This window comes from Coenobita brevimanus, chromosome 8, assembly GCF_032717465.1.
Source record: "Coenobita brevimanus isolate Jiangsu-jjx chromosome 8, ASM3271746v2, whole genome shotgun sequence".
Lineage (NCBI taxonomy): Eukaryota > Metazoa > Arthropoda > Malacostraca > Decapoda > Coenobitidae > Coenobita > Coenobita brevimanus.
Window position 1 is genome coordinate 2,168,813 of NC_136961.1, and position 13,817 is coordinate 2,182,629.

At 46.0% G+C, this 13,817-nt stretch overlaps 1 non-coding gene across 1 annotated transcript; it reads left to right on the plus strand.

Moving 5' to 3' along the window:
* The first annotated feature begins 5,246 nt into the window (after positions 1 to 5,246).
* On the plus strand, positions 5,247 to 5,365 carry LOC145409028 (5S ribosomal RNA). The gene has a single exon (XR_013899039.1). It is a non-coding gene; the product is annotated as a 5S ribosomal RNA (ribosomal RNA).
* Positions 5,366 to 13,817: the final 8,452 nt, after the last annotated feature.

A 13,817-nucleotide genomic window follows, 5' to 3' on the forward strand; every position in this document is an offset into this window, starting at 1 on the left:
GAGGTGATGGTGGTGGTGGTGATGAGGGCGGTGATGGTGTTGGTGGTGATGAGGGCGGTGATGGTGTTGGTGGTGTTGAGAGCGTTGATGGTGGTGGTGGTGTTGAGGGTTGTGATGGTGGTGGTGGTGATGAGGGCGGTGATGGTGTTGGTGGTGATGAGAGCAGTGATGATGATGGTGGTATGACTGAGGGTGGTGATGGTGGTGGTGGGGTGGTGGTAAGTGTGGTGATGAAGGTAGATGTGATGGTGGTGGTGATTGTGTAGCTAGTTGGTGGGGTGGTGGTAGGTGTAGTGTTACAGGTTCATGTGGTATTGGTGGTGATGATGGTGATGATGATGGTAGTGACGTGAGTAAGTGTGGTGTTGATAGGCGTTGTGGTGGTTGTGGTGGTGCCGTGAGAATGTGCGTAGTGATGGTAGTTGCATGGGTCGGTGTGGTGTAGGCAGTTGTGGTGGTGGTGGTGGTGGTGGTGGTCATGGAGATGGTACTGTGGAAGTGTTAGTGGTGGCAGTGATGGAAATGGTATTGTGGAAGTGTTGTTGGTGGTGGTGTAGGTTGGCAGGTGTGGTGGTGGTGTTGGCATATACTGTACTGGTCTGTTTGGTGATATCCACGCCACACTGACCACCACTCACTGCCGTGACCAAATAGAGAGTGATAGGACCAGAGAGGAAGGAGGGGAATGGAAATGCAACCGTATAAACGAGATGGAGAGATGGAAGTGGTTGTGAAGAGTTTGTATGGGAATATGTATGGAAAATGATAGGACCAAGTGAGGAAAGGTGAGATTGATGCATAGATAGATCAGTAGACAGACAAAGAGAGAGAGAGAGAGAGAGAGAGAGAGAGAGAGAGAGAGAGAGAGAGAGAGAGAGAGAGAGAGAGAGAGAGAGAGAGAGAGAGAGAGAGAGAGAGAGAGAGAGAGAGAGAGAAAGAGAGAGAGAGAGGGAGGGGGCAGACAGACAGACAGACAGACGGAGATAGAGTACAATGCAGCCCCAGATTTAGATGACAAGTAGTAATGCCAAGGTAATGGATACGGCGGAATTAATCCTTTGAGATATTTTTTTGTTCCAGAAGCCACAGTAAAGCAACTGCTAAAGAGTACATGTGGAAATTAACATGATCACAACAGGAAGGAAGAGAGTGTAAATGGAGCCGTAGTTGTGCTGTGGAAGACACTGAGATGTGGGTGTCTAGTGACTAAGATAATCTTATAGGATGGGAAGAATAGCAAGATAACATAGTAACCAATACACCATTACTGTTTCCCTCGACCAGATGGAGAGAGACAGGGCTAAACACAAAGGCAGAGGGAGAGAGGGTGTATAAATCGGTCCCAGGATTATTGGATACCAGGGAATCTCTCTCTCTCTCTCTCTCTCTCTCTCTCTCTCTCTTTTGTTCTGAATAACCTCCTGTGATAGTTGGGAAAAACATGGAATTCCTTCCTCTCTGAGTTTCCAGATGGATCAGACAACCTGCAGTACACTGACTCTTGTATTAGGGTGATGATGATGATGATGATGATGACAACAATGACAATTATGATGTACCACCAAAAAATGTTGATTGATGAGAGAGAGAGAGAGAGAGAGAGAGAGAGAGAGAGAGAGAGAGAGAGAGAGAGAGAGAGAGGTAGTGAATAGCTTGGTTAATGGGTGGTGTTAAGGTCTTGCAGTAAAGCGCATCATAACTGCTGGCACGCAACAAAAATATCTAACCCTGGAATCCGTGAACTTAAACTTGATGCTAATGTAGTAATATACTCGTATATCCTCACTGCACCGCGATGTACCATAAAATATTTCCTTGACTGCATAATAAAACAGTCAGCAGAGGTCGGTGAGAATATAAAACTAGTGTTACGAGTACCTGCATGTCACCTGAGGAAGGATTAACACTGTAGGCAAATATTTAATGAACTATTTCAGTGGGTATAATGCCGAGGATGAGATGGAGGGATGGGGTGGAGAGGTATATGAGAGAGGGGTGTGTGAGTTGGGAGCAGGGCAGTGAAATGACGGGGGACAGGGCGACGTGGAGGCGATTTGTTTATGGCCACCCCAAACGGGATTGAGGTGTCTGGCGATAGATAGATAGATAGATAATACCAATGAGGGTGGCGAGTTTTGGGAACTGAATATGTCCACAGACTGTATTTAGGACAATATCACCCGTAGTCAGTCTTGCGAAACAGGATGGTATCCTTTTCGGCAGCGCGCCCTGTCCAGCTGCATCCGATCAGACTGCCTCTGTGTGTCTGTCTGTCTGTGAGTCCTTCCTTAACTCCTACTTGGTTATCTGGTGAGCCTGAATGAAAAATTCCCTGGTGAGTTTGTTTGGTTGCTCCGAAGGTCTTCCACTATAGGCAGTTTTTCAACCCAAAAAATGCGTGTGTGTGTGTGTGTGTGTGTGTGTGTGTGTGTGTGGCTTAGGTGTGAGTATATGGCAGGTAACGTTGGCAGGTGTGGCCAAGTAAGACTGGCAGGTGTAGGTGGCGGCGTTAGGGGGTTACTACCAGACTTCTGGTGTAGTTACCGTGTTGCACCTGCCATGCATGGTGGCATGTGGTGGCGTCCATCATACACTCACTTTATGTAGCTCTGCCTACTTCTTCCTTCAGGTCTAGCTTTCTTTTTCAGTTTTTCCTCCTCTCTTCCTCTACAGTATATCACATCCTTTCCGTCACTACCACTCTTTCCACTTGAGAAGGCTGAACGTAGTAACAGGCCAGGTGGTTTCTTGTAACTCAGGAAGCCATTTACATCGCTGAGTGGTAATCATATAACCAAGTAACGGTGTGACGTGGAGTCAGATATAGTGACCCTGTTAACTGGATAGAAAGTCTCACATGTGCCGTCCACCTTGGAAGCAAACCTCCACAGTAATCCCGGCATTTCACTGTGGCGAGGAACTTCCAGCCGCGTGGGAAAATCTATTAACATTATGGGGATGGCCCTGTAGGGTTGGTTGCGTTGCCTGTGGTTGATGGGTTTGCTCAGTCAGACAGACTGGGTTAGTACAACATCTACAACAACCTGCCGTGCAACACTGCCTTGTTTTGTGTTGAAAACTGGGAAATTTGGGTTGCATTATTTATATTGTTAGTCTGGTGGACTGATTATGATTCCCACAGATTCTGTTCAACCAGCAGCATAACTAAAGACCTGCATGAAACATCGACAGCTGAAACAAATATTCTAGAGGAAGACCGACAAGTGATAACTGACTTTCTTCGTATATAATGTCATGCCATGAAAATGCACCTTGTGTACGGTATTATCAACTGCCCCCAATTGGTAAGGGCTAAAAAGAAACAAGTACAGAAGAGAAGAGCTATATTTCATTCAGTTTTATTAGACGGAGAATATCGTCCCGTCGTAACTTATTTCCCCTAGCAGAGTTGACGTGTATGGATCGAGTGCGAAATGATGAAGTGCGAAGAACTGGAGTTGTTCGGGAGATTGCTGGTAGAGTTGAGCAGAGGGTGTTGCGATGGTTTGGGCATATGGAGAGAATGGATAATGAGTGACTGGTGAAAAAGATAACTAGATCTGATGTGAGAGGTGTAAGGCTGAGAGGAAGACCACGAATAGGATGGATGGACAGTGTGAAGAGAACGCTGGATGCGAGAGGGATGTCTGTTGAGCAAGGAAGAGTGGCTGTGCATGACAGAAATAAATGGAGAGAAATTGTGAATGAATAAGTGATGACGCAGCCCTGAGGGGATATTCTCCCGCATTTGATCTGATCAGCTAGTCAGGTCAGGTGCAGGTAAGGGGATGGGTCTGTTATGATGTGGCAGGGGTAAACCAGCTCTGCTGTCGGGTCCTGCTGCAGATGTTACTGATTGCACTGCGCAGTTGACCCTTGTGCAGTGTGGTGCGGTGAGGATCTGTCCGTTCTCCCCTTTGGGGCTAAGATGCGAATGAATGTGTTTGAATGGATGAGTAAATGGGGAGTGTGTAGTCCTGTCTCGGCTACCTCCCTTTCCTTGGGGGAAGCAGCCTAGGTATATAGATAGATAGATAGCAGAGTTGAAAGGAAAGGACAAAACTGAACGGCTGTACATGCATTCTATAACACGTCTTCATGCTAACATGATGCTCTGGTGCTAATCTCATATTGCTGCTCAGTACTGGCGATAAAATAAAAACAATTATATGTTCCGTTAATGTGAACAGAGTATAGATAGACACGTGATCATCTGGGGCTTAACCAAAGTGACACTGTATTAAGGGCTGTGTTAGGCTGCATCATCTTGGATTTTGACAAACTGAGGGAGCTACTGTGAAGCACCATAGGATGCTTCGCTAAGTGACGCATAGTGCGTGTGAAAAACCTAAGAGAGATAAGGTGAAGCATCAAATGTGACTAGGCTTGATTGAATCACCTAGTGTGTGTACAAGTTAAAGGTGGGACTGACTGACTGGGCTGCTTCTAAAGATGCTCCCACATCTAATTATATATAATTACCGGTTATAGTCAGAAGACGACTTCCTTTTACTCTGGCTAATTCCAGGCAATTGTAGCCTCAGGAAATGCCTCCCTGACGGAACGGATTCAATAGTGATCCATTCACTAAGACTTGTGCTCAGTTCCTGTGTAGTGTATGTCTTTGTTTTACTGCATATAATTTTGTAGAATCGGTCGGAATAAATTAATAAAGATGTCACTTTCATGAAAAAAGTATATATATATTATACTTCAGATTCTATCTATCTATCTATTGCCAGACGCCTCAATCCCGTTTGGGGTGGCCACAAACAAATCGCCTCCAAGTCGCCCTGTCCCCCGCCATTTCACTCCCCTGCTCCCAACTCACACCCCCCTCTCTCATATACCTCTCAACCCCATCTCTCCATCTCATCCTCGGCCTCCCCCTCCCTCTTTCCCCCTCCACCTCACTCACATACACTCTCTTTGTCAGTCTTTCACCCTCCATCCTCTCCACATGGCCAAACCACCTCAGTGTGTTCCTCATAACGCTTCCTATCACATCCACATCAACACCACAACGCTCCTTTATATCCTCATTCGTCAGCCTGTCTCTCCATGTGACTCCACAGGCTCCTCTTAAATAACTCATTTCCACGGCTCTCACTCTTGACTTGTGTCCTTCCAACAACGTCCAAGCTTCACTTCCGTACGTTTTGATATATTTATTGTAAACTGATGAGCTACAATGAGTGACTTATCTATATAGACAATATAAACAATAAACAATATTTATGATTTTAGCCAATGGCCATACCACGTTGAGTACACCGCTTCCCGTCCGATCAGCGAAGTTAAGCAACGTTGGGTCTGGTTAGTACTTGGATGGGTGACCGCCTGGGAACACCAGATGCTGTTGGCATCCCTACGTGTCAAGTGGGGTTGGTGGAGGAGTAGTGCCCCTCCCTGTAAAACAATTAACTCTAAGCCCTTGGTCACCCCGTTTGGGATACATGGCGTCTGGCAATGAATGAATTTATGATTTTAAAGTTATAGTGAAATCAAGTGAATAAGTCGGATTACGTTGCGAAGTTTTAGTGGTATCATACATTATGTGTAAATGTAGAAAATAATGAATATCAACTTTATACATGATGTATGATGAAAATTATTGATATATTCGCATGTTCTGTACGTCCCTGATGTGCCCTCCAGTCTGACAGAGTAACGACTGGAGGCAGGTATATAACAGAAACTCCATTGTACTCACCGTCTATGGTTTGTAGTCAGTGTGGGGGCAATATGTCTGCTTTCTTAACCCAGGGATCGGACTGCCATAAATCTGGAGAAAATCCATTTCCCTCATCCAGTTACCTGGGTAGGATTCAGTCTTAAGACCATTAGTTTTCCAGCCGCTCACGCTACGAATAGTGCCGCTTGAGCAATAAATTTACTGAAGAACACCATTCACTGGTAATGTTCAACCGAGTGAGAACATTATGGTACCCGGTACGTATGTACAGTTGAGTGGATAATGGTTAGTAGTACCAGTCAGTAGTACCATGTAGTACCAGTCTATTTATAATGGGGGTTTAACTTCTGTACTCTAGGAAAAACATCAGCAGTGGGTTATTTCAGAGACTGTTCAAACAACAAAGTATCTACCTGTATACACATTGTTGGACAGATTGTGAAAAATAATTATGTACTACTTAAGTGACTTTTCTCAAAATTAGTAACCATATCACTGCATTCCTGTACCGTAGTGGCAGAGTATAACAATTCTGTGATTCTACATTCTTACCATAGCACTGCTTGGTGACCGGCGATGTATTCCAATAGTACCCTCTTGTTAGAGCTCAACTACAGATGATATTACTACAATTCAACAGCTCTTCTATACCACTTAATCGTAACTATAGCTAGTATCTTGTTACATCCCATTATTCAAGACTGAGAGGTAGGTTTTGAGCCTGAGTTATGGTGGAGAAAGAGTGTAGTAGAAGTGTATCCTAAGGTGAAAAGAATCGCCGACATGTACCGTAGCAAGAATAAATCAACAAACTACGCCATCTGTTCAAGGGTTCAAAAATATGTCGTCCGAAATTATGCAAGTTCCATTCCAGACTGGCACATGGAACGGTTTGATGAAGTGTCAGTCAGTCAGTCAATCTATCTGTCTAAAACAAGGTAACTAAATCCTATAAGCAGTGGCTACAAATAAATCTGCACCACATCGCCTCACCCACCACCATTTGTTTACCCTTCATCCAACTCATCACCCCACCTTCTCTCACTCGATGTAGTGCTGCTCTCAGGTGGCTGCCCTTTCCTCTCTTCCTTCCTTCCTTCTTTCCTTCCTTTCTCCTCTGTATTCCTTTCCTTCATTCTTTCCACTTCCTTCTGTCTACGGGTGAGTCCACACTGAATGACAAACCAATTTATTACCTGTACACCAGGGAACCAATTACTACGCTGGTTGCATATAACCAAATTATGGCGCCTGGTGGTTTAGTGGGTAATTAAGGCACTCCAATCGGATTGAGCCTGGGCAGGTTTATATCCAAGGGATGGTTGAGGTTTATCGCTCACGTAATGCCACTCATAGATGAGTGAGGCTGGTCACTTTCATCTGAACTGTCAGGACCAACTTGCCTAGCCCGGGGCTCCTACGCTCCTCATGGGGCAACACATGATTGGATGATGATGGTGATGATATAGATAGATAGACAAATAGATAGATAGACACATATATAGACAGATAGATAGATAATTATACAAATAAATTATAAGTTTACTTGTTAGGAATTTTTTCGTCGTTAGAGGTTGAAAGATAAGAAGGGGAGGGGATAAACAGGCATTGAGGAGGAACAAGTGAGGTGAAGCACTGAAAGGAAAGGAAATATGGCCGGTGTAAAACCCATGAAAAGAGGTGTAAACGTGAGAGGAGAGCTGAGAGACGAGGCTTATGACCATATAAAGCGTGGGTATGATGTTAGTGTGTGGTGCAGGTGGTAAAAGCGCTAAGGGAAGGGATATTATGGTTATATACATTGTAGGAGTTGGGTGGTGTGGGAAACGGATGGACAGAGTGATGAAGCTAACGACCACCATCATCATCATTATCATCATGTACATATTTTCGGCCGAAATGGGATTAGTCTAGCGCAGAGGTTCTCAAAAATTTCCGGGTTGCGTCCCCCTTGGCCTTGGTTCATATCTCCGTGTCCCATCCCCTCCGCCTTTTGCCATCATCTGACTCAAACTCATACCTGAATATTGTTGTCGTTACTTTAGCAGCACATTCAAGGGGACGTTAACCCAGTTGCATGCAGACTGAATCACCACCTTTTCGGGGGATGGGAAAGGGGATTGTTGTGTTGTGTGATTCGCCCCACAACAGTGGTGGGGTACTGGCAAACAAGAGAGCCAGTCAGACGAGATGCAGGAAGGCTCTCCAACGACAGCATGGCAGTACAGGCGAAACAGCAGACGGAGGAAAGGCAGCAAGGGAAGGAGAAGGCTGGACGGTGGAAGAGTGAGGCCGGCTGCAGATGGTCGATGACAGCAGTGTGGGACGGGTAAAGCAGGTGGAAACCGCGCCGCCGATGGAGGGGGAACCAACGACGAGCTGCAGGTCAAAACCGCCCCAACGCTGCCCTCAACCCCCTCACCCTTGATGGACTAGGGCTGTAACGGCTCGCCTAGCTCAGCAGCAGATCGAAGCAGGAGGAAGGAAGGCCCAGTCGCGGTCGTGAGGAGGGAAGGCCCCGATCCAGGTGGTGGTGGATGGAGGGTCGTCGGTCGTGGTCTACGGGTGGAAGGCGGAGGAGCCTCAACCTCCTGGTGGGCAGGACCTAGGCCTTTGACCTCCGGTGGAAGGGACAGGCCAGACTCCCTTAGTGCTGTAGATAGCTGGTCCCATCGTGGACTGGGGTGGAAACGTCAACATGGCAAGAGGTGGGCTGTGAGCAATGTACTAAGGCTGTAAAGGCTCGCCCAGCTCAGCAGCACGAGGGGGGAAGGCCCTGGTCCAAGTGGGCGGAGGGAGAGTCGTCAGCCGTGGTCTAGGGTCGATGGCGGAGGAGCCCCAACCTCCTGGACGGTGGACCTAAGCCCTCGTCCTCCGGGTGGAAGGGACAAGCCAGACCCCCCTTGGTGCTGCAGGGAGCTGGTCCAGCCGCGGACTGGGGTGGAGGTGTTTACACGACGAGAGGTTGGCTGCAAATGGGGGAGGGGAAGGGGAAGTTGTTGTTAGATTTTCCCACCTGACATAAAGTCACAGTGGGAGCAGGCCTATGGTGTGAGGCCCGCCAGTGAAAAGCAGATGATCAGGGGTAGCTGGAGCTAGGTGAGGTGGGATTGGAGTAAGAAGAATGGGCTATGAGGCGGCTGGAGATGAGGTCGATGAAACCTGACTTTGTGAGTTGTAGTGCAAGTTTTTCGCCGAGTTCTGTGGGGCTCATGGCGTCAAGCGGGCGTTCAACGTCAGCAGTACTGCAGGCAGGGGGAGGAGACACTGGGTGGTCCGTCTCCATGTCATCAGGTGGAGGAGACCTGGTTTTCTTCCCCTTCTTGTTCTTCCTCTTCTTCCTCTGCAGCTCGCCATCAGTAGCAGGTGATGGAGTCGAGGGCAGGAGGTCCTCTTCCTCCCGGTTGGTGAAGGGGACGGGAGAAGGAGCCATTTCCTCGGCCACTGACGGCGAGCGGCGGGAATCATCAGGAGCCAGCTGGGCAGGCTCGGTGGGCAGTGCAGTGGCGGTGATGACGGTGGCAGCAGATGCCCTGTTTAGGGAAGCCTCAAGCTGGAGCCTGATCCGTGGTGTTGTGCGGGGTCTGGGAAGCTGCAGCTTGAGGGCGCGATGCTCCTGACGAGGGGCAGCATGAGAATCGCGGGCAAAGCACTGCGGGATGACAATGCGTGGAAGCCCGTTCTTCTCAAATATCTGTGGAAGAAGAACGAGCATCACCGCCTTGTCACCGCCGCAAAATGTTCATGCCATCGCGATGCACATGGTGACTATTGTGTCGATCTCCCCAGTGCAGCGAGGACCCCTGGGCTGACGATTCCTAGCCGTGGGGCGCCGCCGTGCATGAGCAGAGCCCTGCACAGCTGCACCTCCCAGTCCGGTAACGTTAATAGCCTCGGGGCCCTTCGCTGTCTGTAGGAGATCGAACACAACAGCCTCTCCCTCGCGTGAATTGGTGACATCGATCCCCAGGCGGTGTACAAATACATCGGTGCCGGTTTCCTGGCGCCGGATGAATCTGTACCCGGCCCTCGCTTTGTACCATTTCACGGTGCCAGAGGTAGTGTGGGCCCGTGGTGGTCGAAGGCTGGAGCAGGTGGAGAGGACGTCGCAGGAGATGTTGCTGCCATGGCTGCTGCACCGGAACCGGGAAGGGGAACTGAGGAAAGTTTATATAACTAGATACTGAAGCGCCCAGGATTGGGATACTTGAAGGTGTCCCTCTCCTGCAGCTACCTCGTTCACAGGAGAAATAAAAATCCAGTTTTGCTATTATTTTATGACTAAAACAATTACACAGAAGCGACTCGATAGTATGCAGGACATTAAACTGTTTGATATTGATGGTTTGCTGCTGATTTTGAATGTATGAGCGAATGCCAGAAAGGACCACATGCGGATCACCAAATAATAGTCCCATTTTTTTTAACTTAAGAAGCAGCAACAAGGAAGAAGTGCCCTCAGAGTGATGTTTGTGATCATTGCTGGATCATAAAAAACACCACTTTAATATATCATTGTCATGGCAACAAGCACCACCACATGGCCATAAACACCAATACATGGCCATGAACACCACCACATTATCGTAAGCCACACCTCCTCGCCATAGACACCTCCACAAGTTCACAAACACCTCCACATGGCAATAAACACTACTATATGGTCAAAAACACCACTACAGGGCCATGAACGCTCCCTAACGGCATATAACTCTGCAACATAATCACCAACAGTACTACATAATCAACAACACTACATAGCCAAAAACACCACGACACAGCCGTGGCAATAAACACACACACAAAAAAAATATGGGCATAACCATAAACATTACCAAATGGTCATGAAACATTATCAACTCATTGTATTAAATATAAAATCAACACATGCTTGTTCGTTATCACAAACACCACAACGTGGTAGTACAGCAACACTCCACAACCACAAACATCAAACCAACATATACACGTTCATAATCTTTTCATTATTTGTTAATTTTCATTTTCTTATGAAACACGAACCGATTTGCATTCTTTCTGATTACAGACTAACTGATATTTTTTTATTGTTTGCTTCATATATCTAAGCATCAGTAAGTCTAATAAACAAATATATGAGTGCGAAAGAGATATGAAGCTGTCAACTGTGAATGTGACGAGCAACTGGCACATGCATTCTGTGATGTGCTAAGTTATATAATTAAAAATGGCCGAGCAGATACATGTACAAACCAGGAACGAAAAACAGTTTATTGGTATTCAAACTTTAATAACTGGGGTGTGGTCAACCCACTCTATAAAACTTCTTGATATATACCGCAGTTTTCTTGCCAAACGACCAGATCAGAGGCAAACAAGAAGCGATGCCAAGGCACAGCAAACCCGTCCCCGGCAGTCATTTTAGTGCTGACATATAAACACAACAGGATATCTAGTCAAAGATGTTACATATCAAATTCGGAGTAAATCGGGTGAAAACTGACGATTTTATGACCATTTAAAATTTTAGGCCGACCCACCTGACAGTGACCCACCCTACCACTAAGAGGGAGGAGACCCCCTGACATAATGAGGCATGTTATAGGAGGCCGATTTCAAAGATGCACCTGTTGGTTTTGGTTTCATGTCGATATGACGAATTTGAAACCAGTTATGGCAAACAAAAACGATTTTTTTACCTTTTCTTTCTTTTACATTTGTTGGGCCTACAACCTGGGCCTAGACCCAATTTGGCCCAAAATTTGATCAGGTGACCAGAAGGTCATAGCTCATAATCCCTGTAATTTTCGTCAAAATCACACCAGTGGTTTTCGCGTAAAGTTAATAGACAGACAAACAAACAAACAAACAAACAGCCAAACCGAGTGAAAACAATACCCGGCCCTGGCTCTTCCGAGGTAGAGACCCTGTAGAAAGTGAGACTGGACAGCCAATATTTTCAGCTGTTCGCTGATTGGTCGGCTGACATGGCGGCATTTTGGTTCAAACGGCTCACAGCCCGGGTGCTGACTGACTGCAGACGCGTCTAAACATACATCTCGTCACCTGCTGTGACACATGACTGGTTGCTCACGAAAATGTTGCAATAATTGTAGTACATCAGATTAATTTGAGCTGCTGAAGATTTCAGTTTTAATCTTCACCTCTACACATGGATTTTACTTCAGGGTAGAGGTAAACACCGAGATAATCGCCAAAATATAATTTTGACAAACCAAACTATTTGTAGCTGCGAAATGGGTGGTGATGTGTTCCTTTACTGTGGCTTTTTTGCCCTTATTAATGGTTTTATTGTGCTGCATTTGGGTGCAATAACAGTGATGTACCCTCTATGTGACTACCGATTCCCTTGCAATCCACCAAGAAGGAAATTATGGGATATTAAGATGAAGACAGCAAGCGTGTCTGCGAGTGAGCATCGTCTGCATTGCTAGGCAAGTTTTATTATTTTACATGTATTTGACCCACATCCACATAGAGGAGGTAAGCCTGGATAATATCCCAGTGGAAATCACAATTACGGATATAAAAAAGAACAACAGTCTTTAACTTCAACCGAAACTTCATCAGACTTAAAAACCGCGGCAAATATGTAAACATTGCTGGTGTTAATCGATGTAGCGTCGTCTTAGCTCCGTTAATTATTAGAGTTTTACCGACCATGAGAGAGTTACAATAATTATTCCGAACTATATACAGGGTGCTGTGTAAATTACACCCTACCATCTAACTATATACAGGGTGCTGTGTAAATTACACCCTACCATCTAACTATATACAGGGTGCTGTGTAAATTACACCCTACCATCTAACTACTGTATACAGGGTGCTGTGTAAATTACACCCTACCATCTAACTACTGTATACAGGGTGCTGTGTAAATTACACCCTACCATCTAACTACTGTATACAGGGTGCTGTGTAAATTACACCCTACCATCTAACTACTGTATACAGGGTGCTGTGAATATTACACCCTACCATCTAACTATATACAGGGTGCTGTGAATATTACACCCTACCATCTAACTACTGTATACAGGGTGCTGTGTAAATTACACCCTACCATCTAACTACTGTATACAGGGTGCTGTGTAAATTACACCCTACCATCTAACTACTGTATACAGGGTGCTGTGTAAATTACACCCTACCATGTACTGTGTTGTGGGAACGGCTCAGTCAGCTGGTGTGCGGAGCGCAGACATTTAAGTTGCTTCATTAAATTACTGTTCAGCTTTAATATCAATGAGCCATGAGCAAATGTCTCATACTCGGGGAGGTGATGGCTCAATCGGTAGAGAGGTGGCCTGCAGTTTTAACGGACCCTGGTTCAAATCCCTGCTGGGGCAGGGAACAGTTTATGGATTTGAATTTCATAAAAAGAAGACTTTACTGATCTATCAGAAGACCCGCCGATATGTCGTAAAAACACCCCCGCTGATTCCAATACACCAGGCCCGTATGACACGGCCTTTTTGTGTGTGTGTGTGTGTGTGTGTGTGTGTGTATTTTTTATTATTATTACACGTCCATTTTTGTCACGTAACCTCACTACCCCTTTGTTTCTCTCCCTTAATTTATTCTTTTCCATTTTCTCCCAGTTATCTCCCTCGCCTCTCAGAAAACAAAGCCACATAAGTTCCCAGCCAGCAACAGGTTACTGCCATTGCCATAAATATGCTGCCATTTATACACGACGGTTTTTCTTGCACATCACAGGCGTCACGATGTAGCACTGTCTACTTTTTCCTTTATTTTTATCAATCTTTTTACCTCCGCCAGCGAAGTTGGAGAAGGTTATGTCTTCACCTATTTTTGCCTATGTGTTTGTTTGTCCAAACGATATCTCCAAAAGTTCTCAATGAAGTTCAATGAAATTTTGTGGAAAGTTGGGCCATGGGCAAAGAAAGAACGTATTAAATTTTGGGATGGATCCGGATCCGGATGCTATGTATTCCACACAATATCTCCACGGATCTGGATCCGGATCCTTTCCACTGGCAATGGCATTGGCGGAGGTATGCATTCTCTCAGTGCTTTCCAGTTTGCCTCTGTCCCCCTCTCTTCCCACTGCTCCCATCTTCTCTGTTTCTTTTTATTACTCCTCTTTTCACTTACA